General features: G+C 37.9%; 1 protein-coding gene across 6 annotated transcripts in view; it reads right to left on the bottom strand.

Annotated features, from left to right (window-relative positions):
* Window positions 1–20,570, bottom strand: part of htr1d (5-hydroxytryptamine (serotonin) receptor 1D, G protein-coupled) — a 61,312-nt gene that overhangs the window by 29,050 nt on the left and 11,692 nt on the right. For 2 of the 6 annotated variants that reach the window (XM_046855913.1, XM_046855912.1), the window contains one exon: window positions 20,038–20,478. The gene's annotated coding sequence lies outside the window, so the exon portion shown is untranslated. Of the gene's footprint in view, window positions 1–8,421; window positions 8,577–19,741; window positions 19,876–20,037; window positions 20,479–20,570 lie in introns of those variants that run through there. The other 4 variants (XM_046855911.1, XR_006926693.1, XR_006926694.1 and 1 more) reach the window with 4 other exon arrangements.

The following is a 20,570-nucleotide window of genomic DNA, read 5'->3' as shown; positions in this document are numbered from 1 at the left end:
ATAATGCAGATGTGTGTGTGTGTGTGTGTGTGTGTGTGTGTGTGTATATATATATATATATATATATATATATATATATATATATATATATATATATATATATATACACACACACACACACACACACACACACACACACACACACACACACAAATATTTTTATTTTCATATTTATATTCATATTTCTTATTGCATTTAATTACTTTTTCATCTGTTTGTACCGACCCTGCAGAATGTTCTGTTACCATAGAAACACTAAAATATTGAAAATGTTTTAACATAAATTTTTTCCTGTGTTTTTAATAAGTTTTTTTTATATTAAGAGATTATTTTCTTTCTTATTTCTGACTCCAACCACATTTAGAGGTAGTCTTTTTTGTTTGTTTTTTGTTCTAATGTTGCAGGGAGAAGAGGTGGAGAAGGTGGAGGAGTTCAGTTACCTGGGGTCAACAGTGCAAAGTGATGGAGAGTGTGTTAGAGAAGTGAAGAAAAGAGTGCAGGCAGGGTGTAGTGGGTGGAGAAGAGTGATAGCAGGAGTGATTTGTGATAGAAGAGTGTCTGTGAGAGTGAAAGGGAAAGTTTATAGGACTGTGGTGAGACCTGAGATGTTGTATGGTTTAGAGACAGTGGCATTGAGTAAAAGACAGGAGGTGGAGCTGGAGGTAGCAGAGCTGAAGATGGTGAGATTTTCATTGGGAGCAATGAGGATGGACAGGACTAGAAATTAATTTATAAGAGGGATGGAGCATGTAGGATGTTTTAGGGACAAAGAGAGAGGCGAGATTGAGATGGTTTGGACATGTGCAGAGGAGTGACATGGGGAATATCGGTCACTCCTGGCACCTCAGGCTGGAGTACAGTATAATGTTTACATGCTGTCTTTGCACCTCCTTGCTGCTGTTTTTTGCACTACATTGCTCTTTCTGTTTGTATTTTCTCCTGGGTATAGTTTTTACATTCACCTCACACAGTACTGTATATGTAAGTATACAGTAGGTTTACTAGTCGGCGCTATACTTGGTTTTTGTCTTTTGTCTTGTCTTGTGTTGTCTGTCTGCACTCTGTCTGTCTGTACTGTTCTTTTGTTTGCACTGTTTGCACCAGGCTGCACTCGATGCACTTTATGTTGTTTTGTTGTTTTTGTGTAGCACCAGGGTTCCGGAGGAACGTTGTTTCGTTTTTACTGTGTACTGTGTACCACTGTGTATAGTAAAAATGACAATAAAAGCCACTTGACTTGACTTGACTTGACTTGAGTTAAATCGCAACACCGGTTCATACAGGATAAACATCACAGCATAATGAAAGCGAATGGATTGTTTTACTTTAGTGCCTGGGGTTTGAAAGTTACTCCTGGACCCCCTCTCAGGTAGAGGTGAATCATTATCTGGAGCCATTATTACACTGCGAGTGCTTTTTTCACCCAGGGCTGATGATGAAATGAAGCATGGATCCAAGGCCTGCAGGATTTGGCTACTTAATGCATCACTGAATGGAAAAAACCCACAGGAATCCAAACACTATATGGGCATATGTTTGTCTGACTATAGGATTTTAGTGCATTTAGAACATCCTTTTCAACATTTAGTTCCCGTTTGCTGTTATAATTACCTCCACTCTCCTGGAAGATGTTCCACAAGATTTTGTGGAGGTTTGTGTGTGATTCTTTCAGCCACAGGAGTATTAGTAGTGTCAGGTAGTGATGTAGGTGAGCTGAGGAGGCCTGGGATGCAGTCAGCGTTCACATTCAACATGTTCAATAGGTTTGGAGCTCTATAGCAGGGGATCTTCCACTGCAACTCATGGAAAGCGTATCTTCATGGTGCTGGCTTTGTGCACAGGAACATTGTCATGCTGGAAAAGGTTTGGGTCTCCTTGTTCAAGTGAAGGGAAAATTTAATGGTACTGCATCCAAAGACATCATGTACAATTCTAGAGCATTAAAATGTTAAGCTTTAATTGCAAAACACAAAAACACAAAAGAGCATTAACAGCAAACGAGAAGCAAAAAATACTATAGTATAGAAATATCTCTGAAATACATGTATAGGAGAATGGATTGTAACCAAATAGTGTAACTTATTCATATTTAAAATGAATATCATTTGATATTGAAATGGTATAATGGATTTTTGTGTTAATTCGTTGCCTAATTATTTTATAAATGAAAAAGAAAAATGTGTGTTTGTGTGTGCCTCAAGGGAAAGTTAAGAATGACAGAAACAGGATTGAAGGACACAAAATTTGTTCTCTGAACCACCTGAGTCTTTCAGACACACTATAACCTAAGGCACACATTGTCCAGAACACACACACACACACACACACACACACACACACACACACACACACACACACATTTATGCTCTTTTTTTCAGGATAGTTTTAAAGGTGATGTGACACTGATAAGGTTGTGTTTTAATTTTGGGAACAGAGGGTTCTCTGATGGTGTAACAAGAAATAGAACAAAAATATATTTATAACATTAGGATAAGTGTATTAAAAGTTCAGAGGGCTCATGTTTATATGAATACACTAGAACTTTAGGGCATTAGCTTGTCTTTATAGTAACAACATGTTTAGGGATCTGTAAAGTTGGCTCATAACATAAACACATTCATATCTTATATGAATGAATCAGGTCTGTTTCTCAAATTATTTCCCTGGCTGGATTTTATATATATATATATATATATATATATATATATATATATATATATATATATATATATATATATATATGTATGTATATGTATACAGTGTATGTATATGTATGTATATATATATATATATATATATATATATATATATATATATATATATATATATATATATATAAACACACTCTAGATATTCAATAGTATTGGGTCACCTGATCTTTCCTGCTATATGTGCTTCTTTTCCAAACTGTTACCACAAAGCTGTAGGCACTCAATTAAATAGGAAGCCTTTAGATGCACTATAATCAAATTTTGCATTCACTTTAACTTGGAAACTTAAACCTGTTCCAGCATGGCACTGCCCCTGTGCACAAAGCCAGTTTTGGTTTACATGCTTTGGAGAGGATGATCTTCAGTGGCCTGATTTAGAGCTCTAAAATCATCCCTACTGAACAACTTTGGGATGAATTAGAACCCTGACTGCACACCAGGCCTCCTCACCCACATCAGTACCTGCCTTGCATGATACTCTTCTGGCTGATAAACACAAATATCCATAAGTACACTCCAAAATCTAGTGAAACAGCTTCCCAGAAGATTAGAAGGAAATATAAGAGCAAATTGGGACTAAATGTGGAATGCAGTGCTCAAAATCTTGATGACCAGGTGAACCAATACTTTTGGAATTATAGTGTATATAGATGTATTTAAAACTCTCATTGTAAGATTTCATACTATACTACTGTTATAATATACAGCATGCATACTATATCATTCCGTGTGCAGGAAAATTCTTTCTTTGTTCTTTATTGGTCTGTAAGCAAGAACTTAGTTACTACACACACAAAAATTTGAAGCTGCAAATGAAGAAAGACAGAATCTCTCCAACTGAAAGAAGTGACCACAGGAGCACACAATCACTGAAACGTTCAATACATCACTTGTTCCTGCAACTCAGCACTTCTTTGCTGAGGCTTTAATGGACTTTTATCAGGCTGATGTAGTAAGTCAATGTGGCAAATAACGCAGACAAATGCACGTTCTGTGGAAAGATGAATGAAAGGATCTCCCCTCCCTAAAAATCAAAGACTTGATTTGTATTGTTTATGTGGAAAATTTGACAGTGGCTGATCAAACAATTGTGCAGCGATTATCTGATCTTTAACAGGTCTGCAGGAGGATTGCATCATTTTAATGAGCAATTCCTTTTCTGTCTCCCTTCAAGCCTGTGGGGTTCAGGCAATTTATTTAGTGACTGTAAATTACTTCAATTGAAGGGCAGGTGAAAGTCTGTGTCCAGAATATAAAAAAGAAATATAAAAAAGAAATAAAACACTTTCTTCATAATGACAATATTTCTTAATATTAATAGTAGTATTTTATATAATATACAGTGGTGTGAAAAAGTGTTTGCACCTTTCCTGATTTCTTATTTTTTTGCATGTTTTTCACACTTTAATGTTTCAGATTTAAATTAGTTTGATGATCCGAAACATTAAAGTGTGACAAACATGCAAAAACCCCAAGAAATCAGGAAGAGGGCAAAAACTTTTTCACACCATTGTACAGCAAAAAGTTTGGAAAATCCAAAAACCATAAACGGTACCATGCCTGTTGCCTTTTATTTATATGCAACAAACTCGGTAAAAGGCAAAAACACAAAAATTGCACAGTGAAAGTTGGAAACTTATTTCAGGTGAAAGACATACTGAAACAACATGGTTACTGTTCCATACTTTAACACTGTGCAATTCCATCTGGACTGTGGCTCATTGGAACTGACTTCACCATATAACAGGATGATGACCTGAAGCATATATCCAAGCTCTGTAAGTGTTATTTAGAGAGCAATCGGCTGGAATGTGATCTATTATAAAACGGCCCGCCCAGTCACCGCACCTAAATCCTATTAAACAGCTCTCGGATGAACTGGATCACAAGGCCAGAAAGAAATCTAAACTAGTGGGGAACTCCTTTGACACCTTTTGAAGAGGCATGGCAAAGTGTTTCAGCTGAATCTTTGGACAAAAAGATTTATTTTTTTTCTTTAAATATTTTTTTTTACAAGCAAGTCTGTTCTCCTTATTAATTTTAAATAACATTATTCATTTTCACAGCATTAAACCATACTAACTTACAGTATTTATTACATCATATTTCTCCAGTATTAATCTATTATTCCTCACTAATATAAGTATAAATAGTTTTCTTTCATTGTCTGAAAGTTGAAGAGAGAATGCACTGAGCTTCATATTATTTGAGTTGATTAAGGAAATCTGCTTGACCTTCACTTCCTCCCCAACAATGACTACACAACACAGCCAGGAATCCCCTACTCCTTCATTGTCAAGCTTTTCAACCATAACAGAAGATTAGATACTGCATCCAATCTTGCGATTCCACCACCTGCCCTCTGGATCCAATCCCTTCAACTATGCTTCAGACCATCTCACAAGATCTCCTGCCCTTCATCTCACAATCATCAACCGGTCCTTAACATCTGGCTATGTGCCAAATACCTTCAAGCAAGCAAGGGTCATTCCCATCTTGAAGAGACCTGCTCTGGATCCATCAGACATCAACAACTACAGACTAGAATCACTTCTCTCCTTTCTTTCTAAATCTCTGGAACACACTGTTTTTAACCAATTGTCTGTCTATCTCTCACAGAACAAACTCCATGATCCATACCAGTCTGGCTTCAAAGCAACACATTCCATAGAGACAGCCCTTTTGGCTGTTTCTGAGAAAATGCATGCTGCTTGATCAGCCAAGCTGTCATCTGAATTTATCTCTCTTGACCTTATAGCAGCATTCGACATGGTCAACCACAAGACTGTCTTTTGGTTTGCTTCCTACCTGGAAGTTCGCTCATACCATGTAAGATGAAGCTGGTCCACATCTGCCCTGTGCAGACTCACCACTGGTGTCCCAAAAGGCTCGACACTTGGTCCCCTCCTTTTCTCCCTCTATACCCACTCTATTGGTTAAGTCATATCCTCACATGGTTTTCTTACCACTGCTATCCCCTTCAGCCACTGCTCGCAACCCTGGGGTAACTATGGACAATCAACTTCTGTCTCCTCACATGTCGCTATGTGGCTCGTTCTTGTCGATTTCTTCCCTACAACATCTGAAGGATTCAACCATTTCTGTCCACACAGGCTGCCCAGGTGCTTGTTCAGTTTCCTGTTATTTCGAAAGTCCCTGGCTATCTTTAAGCGACGGTCAAAGACTTACCTCTTCCTGAAACACTTAAATTTGCACTTTTCAAGTTTGCTTTGTAAAAATCAAGAGTTGTAGTTTGATTTATTTTAAGTTCATAATCTATTGTACCAGTGTAGATTTATTCATTGCTAGAGACTTAAAGCACTTTTGTACGTGGACCAGGGCGTCTGCTAAATGCCACAAATGTAAATGTAAATGTTTCTGTAAATTTGAATCCAAATACTTTATTGATTTCACAGGAAAACTGTTATGTCCGCAGTTCAACTTACAATTCAATTAAAGTAAAATAAAGTTAATATAAAATACAAGAAATTTTAAATAAAACACAATGTTAAAGATTTTAAAGTTATTAAAGAATTTCAATTATTATTATTATTATTATTCAGATGATGAGTCTTTGTGATCAAATTTTTTGAAGACCACTTTTGGAAAGTATAATGATTCTCTAAAAGTTTGATTTTGGTAAAAGTAAAACAAAAACTTTAAACAGAATTGGTCATGAATGGTAAATTCTTCTTGAATTTTTAATCACATCATCTTGTTGGAGATATGAGACATGAGATATGCATCTTCTAGAATATATTCGGTTTGATAAAACGCAATGATAATTTGGTATTGGAGTTGTGCATAAATAAAGGGAGAAGTCTGAAGGCTGGTGGGAGGAAGAAAGAGACAGAGTGTGTGAGGGATACACAGAGAAACAGAGCGAGCAGGAGACTCACAGTGATAGACAGATAAAAGAACAAGATTCAGAGAAAATAGAAAATGGATGCAGTGCAGGCTTTAGAGTGAAATTTATGAGAATGTATTAAGATGAGCTTTCTATATGATGGATTCGTCCAACGGAGTTTTGATCGACACTTTGACATGGGTTTAACATGGTTATTTACGGTCGGATACACGCAACGGTGGAATTCAATTTTTAGCCATCATATCGGATAAGACATGTGAGCAAGCCGAAGTAAGAGGCTATAACAAATAAGAAAAAAAGAACAGTGATCCTGCTCTACTTCTGCTCTGAGCTTTCTGCACTCCTGACTTATTTCTCACCATTGTGGATCTGCACTTACACAAACGGTTTACATCCATAGCTCAGCTTGCTTTAGTGAATAATCTCACCTGGATAGTGTAGATTTGTACCTCAGAACTGCTTCTGTAATCAGAAAACTAACTTGTGCTCATCCCAGGGATCAGTCCTTATACTTAGAAATGGTCCAAAAAGAACATAAATATTTATGTGGTAAAAGTTTTTCCGTCATTCAAGCCTCCGAGGCTGCAGGAGTTCTTTTGTGAAATAATTTAAAGCTTTTTTTTAAGCGCAGTATAGACCACTGACTGTTAACCACTTAAACACTGTTATTTTAAACCTAAAATAAAAAATCTAGCATAGAAAATACAAGCTGAATACAGAATCATGATTTTATTTTTTAATGTAACAAAGAAAGTAGTACTTAAAAAAAACTCGTCAAATTCGGTACTTGTCACGTTACTGAGAAATGTTTTGGTACTCGTCGCATGTTCGGAACTCGACACCGACTCTCACGATGAAACTCATGAGCGATTTAGTCTCAATGAAGAGTCTCATGCTAGCTCACAGTGCTATAGTGTTCTCTGTTTTGCATTTTAAGCTTAAATTTTAGGTCCCAAAGTGGTTGTAAATGCTACCAAGAACCCTGCAAAGTATAGCAATAAGTCTAAAAGGCAATTAAGGACAGCCACAATGGAAGTAAACAAGAGATCATACACAAGCCAAGTATGAGGGCGTTATGAATGTGACTCAAATAGCACATTATAAATATGACAAATCAGAAAAACATATGCATCTATGAAGACAAATGCGATCAGTTGCTTAATTGAGGACAAATTTGTGTAAAAAGAGGACGGGCTGCAAAGACACCACATATTAATCACTTCCTCCTGTCATTGCAACACTTTTCTGTAATTTATCTCTAAATATTTGGGCTTTTAGTTGTTGTTAAATAGGATGAATTTTTTATTGGCATAGGCCTTAGTCAGAATAAATTTCATTCCTGTCTCTAAGAAAGTCTTCTAATTTTGCCTTTTACTTGACATCTCAACCATGTGATTATTTTTTGCCTTTAATGGAGATCTGTGGGCATCAAATGATTGTCATTCATGACCATAATAGCTGCATGCAAGTACGTAAAAATACATGAAACATTTGTTATCTAGTGTACGTTTTTAGTTTAGGCTCATGCTAAATTTTACATGCATTTACACACACACACACAAAAAAAACTGAGGCCCAATGATTTATTGCCTAAAAAGACAAAGGATAAAGGCTAATAAAAAAATAGAACCTGAAAAGTATCCAAAGAGAGAAATACTAAAAAAAGATGAGTACCCAAAAGCGGACAACGCAGCAACAAAACTAAACAAAAAGGACTGAAATGTGAAACAGAAACAAAACACAAGATAAAAAGTCTATTCCATACAGAAAAAACAAAGCAGATTGCACATGGGGATGATTGAAAGAGAGAGAATTAATCAGGATTAGAGGATAAGAGGCAGAATTATGTTTACTTTACTGTCACTGAGTGTCTCAGAGTAAACCTCAATGGGATTATAGAAGCAGTTGGAATCCTCTGTACAGAGCTTAGTGTGAGGCATCAAGTACAAAAGTACTATTTGTTCAGGTGGACGCAGATGATTGTAATGATTAAAAAACTGGGAGAGGAAAAAAAGAAGATTATATCAGATTAAATGGAACATTAAAATGATGATTTTGCACCAAATACAGCAACATGGCAAAATAAGTGTTAAATATCTAGATTAATTATATTCATTATAATGCAAAGGAATGAATAGATGCTTACAGGAAGGTCAAAATAATAGAGCAGAGTACCAGAGAACTTTATTCTTCTTATTTTCCCAAATAAAAAGGAATTAACAAAATTATTACCCTGCTATTTATAGGCTGAGACTTAAATTACAGGCACATTATATGTACAAATGTAATGGGACAACTGACTTTTCCAGGCATATATTGTTCTTCTTCAGACTGTTACCAAAAAGTTGGAGGTACACAATTGTAATTGCTGTGTGTTCCTCCCTGCCCCCATTGTGTGGCTTGCTTGGGAGCAGAGCATGCTAAGTCGTTCCTGCGATCGCTCTGCTCCTGATGGGCACTCTTTGAGGAGGGTGCCTTTACTCCTCAAAGTTCCGGCCCCGCACTTGCTGAGGCAGAGCGACCCGCCAGTTCCTGTGAGTTGCAGATGGACCTTGGAGAGTGTTTTAAGACGGGCTTGTCCCTATCTCCAACCTCACCTGCTCGATCCAGCTATCATTCACAGGCTTCAGAAGCACGCCTTTCGCCGGTTTCTTCCCCCTATGACAAGAGCATGCAACTCCACCTCTCTTCCTCTGAGAGGGGGGCCGTGCTCTGCAATACTGAAGTCGAGGCGCATATGGAGTTTGTGACTTGTGCCGTTGCCAAGCTGGATCTAGCTTAGCTGGCCGATTAGCGGAAAGCCCCTACATCCACGGGTTGAAGAGACACTAGCCAGCTATCTTTCCCCGGAAATTGCATCGTCTCTAAAGATCCCAACATTACTCAATAAGCCCCTATATGCAATACGTCGGCACTCGTGGGTAAGGCTTATGCCTCAGCAGGTCAGGCTGCACACCATGGCTGTGTTGCATGCGTATCAGCACGACCTGCTGCGAGAGTTGGATGTGGCAGGTGCTTTAGATAGCCAGGTTCTAAAGCTCTGCCGCACGACTGATCTGGCTCTCAGAGCCAGTAAAGAGACTGCTAAGGCCATTGGACAGTCTATGGCCGCCCTAGTCTCTACGGAGAGACACCTTTGGCTCACCCTGCCAAACATGTCCGACAGAGATAGGGCTGTATTGGTGGAGGCCCCCTTAGGCCAATTGGCCTATTTAGCGATTCCGGTAATGCAGTGGTCGAATGGTTTCAGGAGGGCAAGAAACAGACGGCGACGTTCCAGCGGTACCTCATTACAGGGAACCACTTATTTAGGCGTCATATAGGTTTCAACCACACTCCTTACAGCCGTCAGGAAGGTCAGAGAAGGACAGTCACTTACTGTCAAGCAGTTCCAGAAACTGCTTGGGCTTATGGTAACAGCGTTCAGTGTGATTCCATTTGGCCTCCTGTAAATGAGACCACTTCAGTGGTGGCTCAAGACTAATAGGTTCTCACAGAAGGGCAATCCCCTCTTGTACTATCAAGATCACGTGGCAATGCCTATGTGCCTTAGATGTATTGAGAGATCCCAGGTTCCTGTCTCAGGGCCCCATGCTCTGAGTTCCTGGTCGTTGCATAATACTCACGGGGTGCAGTCATGAGAAATTCGGCAAGGCTCAGGTGGACCTGTTCATGTCTCTAAAGACGTTGCACTTTCCCATCTGTTCCCTCATGTGATGCGTTGATTTTAAAAAAGATACAAGTTAGCATTTGTATCACAATGCAAAAAACTATTTATTTACCGTAATTTCCGGACTATAAAGCGCACCCAAATAAAAGCCACACCCATTGAATTAGACAAAGATTTTTATTTTGAACATAAATAAGCCGCACCTGTGTATATGCCGCAAGTCTACACTGAAACTAATAAACTTTACACAGGCTTTAAAGAAAGACAGTGTCTGTTACACGGTGTAACGGGTGAAATATTTTGTGGCTCCTTTAAGAGCAGAGCGGTATTTTGGGAATAGGCTGCTGCCGCATTTTCCAGTATTACTGCATGTGTGCAAGACCGAGGAATATGTCCTTATTATTTTCTGATGCTCATTTCTAAGTTTCTTTGACTAACCCATAACGCTGTTGCCAAGAAAAATAAAAAAGCACGCTATATAGCAGCTATATAATTATTAGTAGCTGTGCTATACTTTTATTATTTAGAAAGTGACCAATAATTTGTGACCAATATTTTATATTAGAGACACGTATCGGTACAGAGACAGTGAGGCAGAAATTAACCAAGAAGAGGCCAGGGTGAGCTAAAGTTTTTGCTCAAGGGCTCAGCAATGCTGCTGTTTGAAATAACACAGTTCATGATTGCATAATGAATTTAAAGATGTTTTTAAAAAAAATTTCTGCAATGGTAGAAATATTGAAATACAGCCACATTCTTGTGAATTAACATAAATTAGCCAATGATGTAATGTTTCACATATGTTTTTTTCTGCTTGTCTTCAGAAAAATATCTCACAAAAGATAGCATTGCTAGATTTGTGAGAAATAGAAAATTGCAAACAATTTTGTTAATCTGGTAGACATTCTAGTTTAGTTTGACTCATACAAACTTTTACACAAATGTTTACTTTAAAAATGAAAAAGATAAAAGATAAATGGCACCAATAATTATTGTTATTAATTGTCCAAATAAACAGAAAGACTAAATGCTAGTATTAACAGAAAAGAATGGAGGTATTAAAAAAAAGTATAAAGTATAAAAGTATAAAAAAAAGTATTTAGAGATTTAAAAGGCAGACAGTGCGGGAAACCGGAAGAAATAACTAAACCCAGAGCCGAAAGACTAAAAAGTGAAAGACAAACAAAAAAGAAAGACGCTGAGACTACAGACAGAATACAGAAGGGTTTAATAGGGATGACTGAACAAGAGAAAATTAATCAGCACTAGAGAATGAGAGATGGAACTGTGCTTTTCTGTCACTGAGTATCACTAATTGTACGATGCACAGATTCCAGAAACTTCTAGCAAATTGGTGAAACACATTTTCATAACAAATGCAGGTCTTTTGTTTCATTTAAAATGCACTTTATATTCAGCAAGTTGACTATCCGTTGGAAATCACTGGACAGTTCCGTTCTTGTTTTCCAAGCATTATCTGATTCTGCTTTAGCACCAGTAGAAATGCTAGACCAAGACGTAGTAAAGCCTGTTCACAATTGCAAGCATAATCCACCAATACAATAATGGACGGCATCAAAACAATGATTGCAACAGTCCAAAATTGACTCTGTATGGTTTGTTTGAGTTTGCCATGAGTTTTCAGTAATGATTTTTAGGGCTCAAATCAATGCAGGGAGAGTGTGAAGGGCATGTTCACTCAAGCAGAGACTAGGATGTTATCCCAGGAGAGAGCAGGATGTCTGGCAGGTTTAAGATCTTGTGTTATCAACCTTTCTTTGGTTAAGGTACAAGGCAGCATCAGGAATTAGAAATATGCAGGGTATTAATAAAAAGCCAGGTTATGGTGATTGGACAAATCAGGGACAACAGAGTCCACCATGCAGATATTAGTATCATGATGACATGTAATTGTTAAGAAGTGACCAATGAATCAACAGAAGTAAAGGCAATGCTTAAATGTGCTACCGTGTTTGGGGACGATAAAAATAAATAACAGCTGATGTTGGGTGCATCAACAGGTCAAGCTAAAGCAATACAAAAAGAATAGAGTATTGCATTATTTATATTAATAGAATTTGGTAGACTCATTTATCCAGAGCAATTTACAGAAGTGCTATGAAGTCTCTATCCATAAATAAAAACTTTCTTTCAGCTTCTCCCATTAGGGGTCGCCACAGCGAATCATCCGCATGTTTGATTTGGCACATGTTTTTACGCTGGATGCCCTTCCTAACGCAACCCTCCCTATTTATCCTTGCTTGGGACCGGCACTAAGAGTGGCTGGGGTTGATTCCCTGACCGGGGATCGAACCCGGGCCGCAATACTTCCTGATAAAGGTTCATTAGGCCACAGACTAAATTCTATCATTTGGGAGATAATATAGTCACAAATGCTATATAACTTCATACATATAGACCCTTTAAGTGCTGATATCACGATTACGACAAGGGTGCTAGCTGGAGGCAAAACAAAAGAAAAACTGAAGGCAGCCAAAACAAACCAGCACAGGAACACAAATGTCATATGGTTGGGTTCCAGATTCGATGGAGTACAGGCTCCAATTTTATATTTTATCACACCTGCTGCCACTGCCAGAAAAGAAAATCAGCAGCTGTGCTTAACAGCAACGAAACAACTGGACTGGACATAAATGATCATCAAAAATGGTTGTGTTTGCAGTTCAAAATTCATCTCAGGTTAAAAAACTATTTTCTTTTGGTGATATGGTTTGGTTATTTCTCTAAAGATTTCTCATGCATGCCCAACTAATCAGAAATTGGGGAACAAGTTATTGGATTTCTCATGTAATGCTAACTTTTAACATATAAGTTAGCTAACTGCTAGCTAACAACTAGAGATTAAACATAAAACAAACAGTTGCCATAAGTGCAATTGTAGAAATGGAGAGGTAGCAGTAAACAGGCTCTGATCATGGTCCTGTTCACTGTTACCTCTTCCTTTTTACTTGCCTCTTGCATATACCTTTTCATGGCTACCTGTTAAGACCCAGATGAGTCAGGTGTCTACAACAGGGATGGGCAACTTTAAATACCAAGACCATGCCAGTCTGAGCGCTGAGAAAAGAAACATCTGCTTTCATATTAGGATATTAATTCTCCAACCAGGAGAGGGCGCTAGTTTCTGCCGGTCACATGGTTAAAACATAGTAGGATATGCGCGCTATTGATAACATTCAACGAAACAAAAGAGAAAAGAAAAAATGTACATCGAAAACTTTTTGAAGAGTTTAAGGGGGAACTTGGCATTGATTCAGCTGTGCCCAAGCACTATTTGGCAGTAGGAATGTTGTCTGAAATGATGTATAAATTAATGTTTGTGGAAATGTATTCACTGAATTGTTCTGATATTCAGACTTTTAATACTAGTTAAATCTCTTTTTTAAAGAGATACTTCACTGTAAAATAAAAATGCAAACATTAATTACTCACATCTATATTGTTCCAAATCTGTATCTGTTTCTTCCAAACAGAAAAAAGAAAAGCATACAGGTTTGGAAAAACACAAGTGTGAGAAAAGAATTTATGACAGAATTTTCTCGTTTTTAAAAGTGAACTATCCCTTTAATAACTTTTTTCTCTGAGGGTAGTTTGAGAATGTTTTCTTGGCTAAAAATAAAAAAAGAGGACTTTTGAACATTTGTTGAGATGTATATATTTGCTAGTTGGGTGCTTTACTTTAACTTGGGTAAAAAAGTATTGTCAGTATTTCAACTTTGAGTCTTTTAAAACATAAATATCTCTACTTCTACTTAAGTGAAGGATGTGTGTACTTTTGCAATCTCCTGTCACATGCCGAGACATTTGGCTGGAACACCAACGACAGAGTCACAATATAAAACTCAACCCAGAGGTCCACGTTTCAAAACTCAGAAAAAACACTTTCTTCTAGGCACAGTAAGTGACACAAAGATAGAGAGGAAATCTCTGGATATTCAGAGAGATTTCTCAGAGGAAATTGCTCGCACATACTTTCCATCATCCTTTTGATCAGAGAACACATAGATGGTGGCTCTGAGAATGGGCAAAAGGAAATGATTGCAAGCTTTACAAATACGTCCCTCATCCCAGCCAGTGAAGGAGATGGAAAGCCTGGAATTCTGTCAAGGTTTTACTCCGGGGGCTTTTCAGCACAGAGCCGGAGCACAGAGAGGAGCACCGAGCTGAACGGGGGACAGATGTACATGGCTGAGTGATCAGCTGACAAAGCACTGATGAAAATAATCCAGTGTCAAGCCGAGCAGATTTGGTGCTCCAAGCTTCAAGTGGCATAGCGTGTAGCGCAAAACCATGCTAAACTCTCAGATTCACAAAAGAAAAAAGAAAAAAAGGCTGGCACTGGTGAATCTGCTAGAGCTTCTGGCTGCACATTGTTTCATATCCAGTGAAAGGCTTAAGAAAAGTGCTTTTGTCTCAGATGCCAGGAGTCAAGAACTGTTTCTGTGATAACGTAGTGTGGCTGTAAGGCTAGGTTCCAGGGAAGAAATGCCTCTGAGACAAAAAGGAAAAGGCCATGTTTTGGTCTGAGGAGTAAAAATGATCCAAAACAAGAATTCTTTGATATTTAGGTATATCAGGGTTTAACAATCACTTCGATTGAATTATAAGGAATAAAAGCTTATATACACCGAACAAAATTATAAATGCAACACTTGTTTTTGCCCCGTTTTCATGAGCTGAACTCAAAGTATCTAAGACATTTTCTATGTACACAAAAGGCCCATTTCTCTCAAATATTGCTCACAAATCTGTCTAAATCTGTGTTTGTGAGCATATCAAGATGATGATTGGACAACATGATTATTGCACAGGTGTGCCTTAGACTGGCCACAATAAAAGGCCACTCTAAAATGTGCAGTTTGACTGTATTGGGGGGCAGAAAAATGTATACCAGCCTTCCATGGATTACAATGACTATTTATTGTATGCTTACTCTATAAACCATACATGCATTTTATCATGAATGTATTTCATAAAGAAAAGCCAGGTGGATATAAACCTAAGGATATTTTTATTCAACAACCCAAATCAGCACATGGCGTCCAAGTTAAAAATAGGCTACGGTCAAACAGTCTGGGAAACTAGTGCAAGGAAGGAGAATCAGGATAAAAAAAATACCAGGGCAGAAGCAGAGTCAAACTGGATATCACAAACAGAGGAAACCAGACTCAAGAACTGCACATGGAAATGATGGAAAAAAAATAATTGACGAACGATATAGAGTGAACTGGTATGTAAATGATAGAAGGGTTATATAGGAAACAGATGCAGAAGGTAATCATATGATTTAACAGATTCATACAAAATCACATTAGTTGACTTATATAAAAATGTACAGTAAATATACCGTTATTTCCGGACTATAAAGCGCACCCATATATAAGCCGAATATGACAAAGATTTTTATTTTAAACATAAATAAGCCGCACCTGTCTACATTAAAACTAATTAACTTTACACAGGCTTTAACGACAGTGTCTGTTACACTGGTATAATATGTTGTGACTCCTTTAAGAGCAGAGTGGCATTTTGGGAATAGTGCATTACTGCATGTGTGCAAGATCGAGAAATATGTCCTTATTATTTTCTGATGCTCATTGCTAAGTTTCTTTGACTAACCTGTAACGCTGTTGCCAAGAAAAATAAAAAAGCACGAGTTTTGGAAACCTGTCTGTGCTAATATGATTTCTGTTGCAACTGGAGTTAGCGAGCTCTCCCTTCACCCAGACTCAACGCGCTACAACGGCTTGTATCTAAACAGTAACCGACCAAGAAAGTCATTGTTCACTGTCTTCCTCCTTCCTTTCACAACAATTTCTCTCGGGAGTTTTTCTTTTGGCATCGTCGTGCGTTTAAAAAAAAAAAAAACGTTTTTTCTCCCGATGCCGTGCAGCTCAGAACACAGGTGAGGTGCGTTTTTTCGTTTCCGTTTGGAAATTTCATTGGTCTAATGTTAAGGGGCTCAGTTTTTTTGGCTTGAAGTTTGTGAAACTGGGAAAAACCCAGGAAAAATTCATAAATAAGCCGATTCGTTGTTTAAGCCACGGGGTTCAAAAGGTGGGAAAAAGTAGCCGCTTATAGTCCGAAAAATACGGTACTATATTGCCAAAGGTTTGCAGACACCTGGTCATACGCATGCTGTGTGCTTTTTTAGCATCGTATTTCACATTTATTACCAATTTGCTCATATAATTCCCTACACTCTTCTGGGAAGATGTTCCACTAGATTTTGGATTGTGCTTATGAACATTTGTGTTCATCAGCCACAAGGGTAGTACTAAAGTCAGGGATTGATGTAGGTGAGGAGGCCACTGAGAATCTTCCTCTCCAAACCATGTTAATCATATCTTCAGGAAACTCGCGTTGTGCACAGGGGTATTGCCATGCTGGAACAGCTTTTGGTTTCCAAGTTCACGTGAATGCAAAATTTTATTATACGGCATCCAAAGACATCCTATACAATTGTGCGCCTCCAGCTTGGTGGTAACAGTTAGAAGAAAAAACACATATGACAGAAAAGGTCAGGTGTCCTAATACTTTTGTCCATATAGTGTAGGTTACCTGCTTTTCAAATCAATTACAAAATATACCTAATTTGATTAGCAATCTTATTCCTAATCCTATAGGAGTTGCCCCTCCTAGCTTCTAGTTACCCCATCTTTTTGGCATCTTTTGAGTGGGGCATAATTGTTCAGTCTGGGGAAAATCTGTGCCCAATGTAACCTCATATTTATCTTCTTGGTTAAAAAGTAGGAAACTCAATGTGACTGTTTGCTGTTGTAGTCCGTCTTCAGGTATATGACACTGTGCATTCTGAGATGCTTTTCTGCTCACTGTGCTAAAGATTTGGCTCTTTGAGTTCCTATACCCTTCTGTCAGCTGCTTAAAGGTAATTGCTTACCCACATGGCACAATAACTGACCCTTATATATAAAAAGAAAAGAGATTGTAATAAATGCTTATAGAGGCCCATTGGGGCAGGACTCACCCTGGCCTATATTTGCTCCATAAATGTTTTGTTTTTTCAGAGAAGGAGGAACAGAAAAGAGCATTCATTTTTTTTCTGTGTTTGTCTGGAACATTATGATGACAATATTAACTATACACCATTTGTATTTTTCAGACGGACTACTTTTTTTAAAACGAGGTGTACATGGTGTACATTTGTTTAATTTGCTTCATGGGAATGGTTTTTGAGGCCAAAACCTACTTTCCCTTCAACTTAGGGAGGTAACAGTGCTTTAGATTGCTTATGACTAATGAGCCGTGCACTTTATCAGCATCTCCTATGAACAAGCATTCTCGAAAAATTGAAGTTATTGGCTGTGGGACTGAAAGAGCAAAGAAAAGAGATGGGAACTTCAAGAGTAGAAGACCGAGCGGGCGAGAAAGAGCGAGAGAGAGATTGAAAGAGAGAAGATGAATCTGGGGAAATAGTTGCGGGTGATAAAATTGACTGCTCTCTATTAAAGTTAATTAGTTTTTACACAGTGCAGTAACTAACACTAACTTTACAGCAGGGATGAGTGATCGGTCTTTCCCTGAGTGCAAGCCTGTTATCAATGGACCTGCGAATGGATTTCAGGTGAGCTTTGTGTGTCCTCATTCAGCACACACACACACACACACACACACACACACACACACACACACACAGACAAATAATTGTATACAGATTGCACAGTTCTCATCGATATGCCTTTGAATTCACTCTGTCTTCAAAAAAAACACAAAGGCATCTAAAGCATCAGCAGTGACTGACAAGAAACATGCATCTCTTAATCACTGCAGATGGAGAGAGAGAAGAAAGGGAGAAAGATGCATCATGATTACAGGTGTGTGCTTCGTTCCAGTAAAATCTCAAATCAAATATGTGTGATAAAAATGCTTGCAGTGGTCAGTATCTATCAAAAGCGCACACACACACACACACACATGTACAAGCTATACAAGCTGCACATTGACTAATCTCTAATATATCAATGTTTCATTTCATTCATGAACATCAGCATTAAAATGCAATTACAATCATTTTCTCGCCAGCCTCAACAATCATTTCCTCACCAATATTATTTCTCTCTCTTCATGTTAATATGATAAAACATTAATGCCACTGTGGTAGCTTGGTAGCTGAAGCTCAGATGTTCATCATCCCTTCATAAAGTGTTGTTTTAGGAAAAGAATTAATGTCCAGTGGTAGCAATAACTTTTTGCTCGACATCATCCCATAATTGAGTTCAAATCTCAGCCCCTATCCATGGTCCTTAACCTTCCACTATTCAGATGTATAATTAAGCCACTCTGGAAACGAGGTTTATGGCATTCCACAATGCCATAAACCTAAATATCACTGTCAGGATTCTGCCAAGAGACACTCAGAACTAGATTTTCCATCAGCCTTTAAGTTTCATGCCACACATCTTTCTGCACCCGAATCATGTTTTTAGTTATTTAGCAATCATATATAGTGTATAGACTTGGGTGACTTGTGTGTCATGTGCATAGTGTCATGTTTATGTTCCCACAGTTTTTATGGTCCTCATCTTTATGCTCGATTATGGTTTCATGGTGTTAGTTATTATTAGGTTTTATTTGCACTTTTGATAAAATATTTACACTTGAATCTGCCTTCTCTGAATCATGCTGACAGTCATATTGCAGAGACAATGGAAAGTCCAGATCTTTTTTAATCGATCTTTTTTAATCTCTTTATTCTTTCACATTACACTTACAGAAGCGAGATGTATACCTGTAACACTGCTGCACTCAATTATTTGTTAAAGATTAAACACTGGAGTTGAGCACACAATGGTTTTTTTCCTGCTCTAACACACCCACTAAACATACACATTAACTGAGCTGAATCAGGGAATGCCAGAGTATAGAAAATCGTTCATTTGATCATCAGTCACACCAGCCCTGGCTGTGATCACTATTAATGTTCTGTATTCATGTTTGACACTGTATTACTAAAAACTGAATATTTAATATATTCAATATTTTGGATCATCATCTTGCACTATCCTTGACAACTTTTTGGGTTTAAGGATTTTTTTACATGATGCTGAATTTTTTTTATCTCTTTTTTGTTAAAAAAGAAAGAAATAAAGAGTTTATGAATTATGTTCTAGTCATGTTTAAAAAATGCATAACACATTATAGCTGTATTTATTATGCATTGTTTATTGCTAATATGATATACCGAATTCAAGCACACAAGATTTTCTTTTCTTTAACAAATTGATTATACCAGAAAGATGCCCTAAAATGGATGATAAGAACCATTTAAACTTTTTTTGTGTTAAAGAAATGGATAATATTCAATATATTTATATATTTGTTGCATGCAGAAGTTGTAAATCTGTATTGGGAATGGCATATAGTCTAGAAATTAGCACAAATCAAAACTATACACTGACTGCAATGATTGTGCATAAAAGGGAAAATATAATTCTCTTTATTTAAATATTTCTGCTATTTATTACATCCATTAAAGATTTTTTTGTAGTGCTGGCATGCCCACCGACTGGACACATTGAGGTCCATGGTGATATTTATGATGAGTCCGACTTGCGGATGCGCACTCAGACTGGCTAATAGTGATTCTAAGAAGTAACAAAAACAAGTTTTATAATAACTTAGAAGTAAAAAAGTGATCAAGATTTCTTCTCATTCCCTCACCCCACTTCATCCTCACCTCTCGCTTCTCCCCGGTTTGGCTTCACTTGGAAAGACCAGTAATCTACAGCAGGATAGGTTTTACTCACTTTCTCTCTCACTCGATCGGACTGAAGTCTCGGATCCACAGAAGTGTCATCACGTTTCACACTCGAGTCCATTGCAGGGGAAATATCCAGACGCGCATCATCTCACGAGTGCGGTGCGTAAACGCAGCGCTCCCACGCCGCACTTTTCAAAAAAAAAATAATATCAGTGAGATTATAAGCGCTTATAAAGCTTCACTCCATCAGATGAGCAATAGAAGAGAATGTTGCGTAAAATACAGCACAAAAAAACGAGAGGTTCTTTTTTTCGGAAAGAGAGAGAGACTGAGACAAGTGCGCACCCGTCCCGTCTCACGCCCCTTTAGTGCCTCTGCTATCGGTTGACGCTGCGGATCGACACGGGGGTCTCTTGCACACGAACACTTTCGGGGTTCCACACTGTTCCCTCCCCCTTTCCAATCTTCTCCTTCGATCTTTTTTTTGCTTCAAAAGAAGAAACACAAATATAAAGGTGCTGTGATCCAGGTTCACCAAGACACGCGTGCGTAATTCCTTGCAGGCACTTGATAATAATA

Source organism: Silurus meridionalis, chromosome 8 (genome assembly GCF_014805685.1).
Source record: "Silurus meridionalis isolate SWU-2019-XX chromosome 8, ASM1480568v1, whole genome shotgun sequence".
Lineage (NCBI taxonomy): Eukaryota > Metazoa > Chordata > Actinopteri > Siluriformes > Siluridae > Silurus > Silurus meridionalis.
The sequence above is the reverse complement of the archived record's forward strand: the minus strand, read 5'-3'. Positions and strand labels throughout refer to the sequence as shown.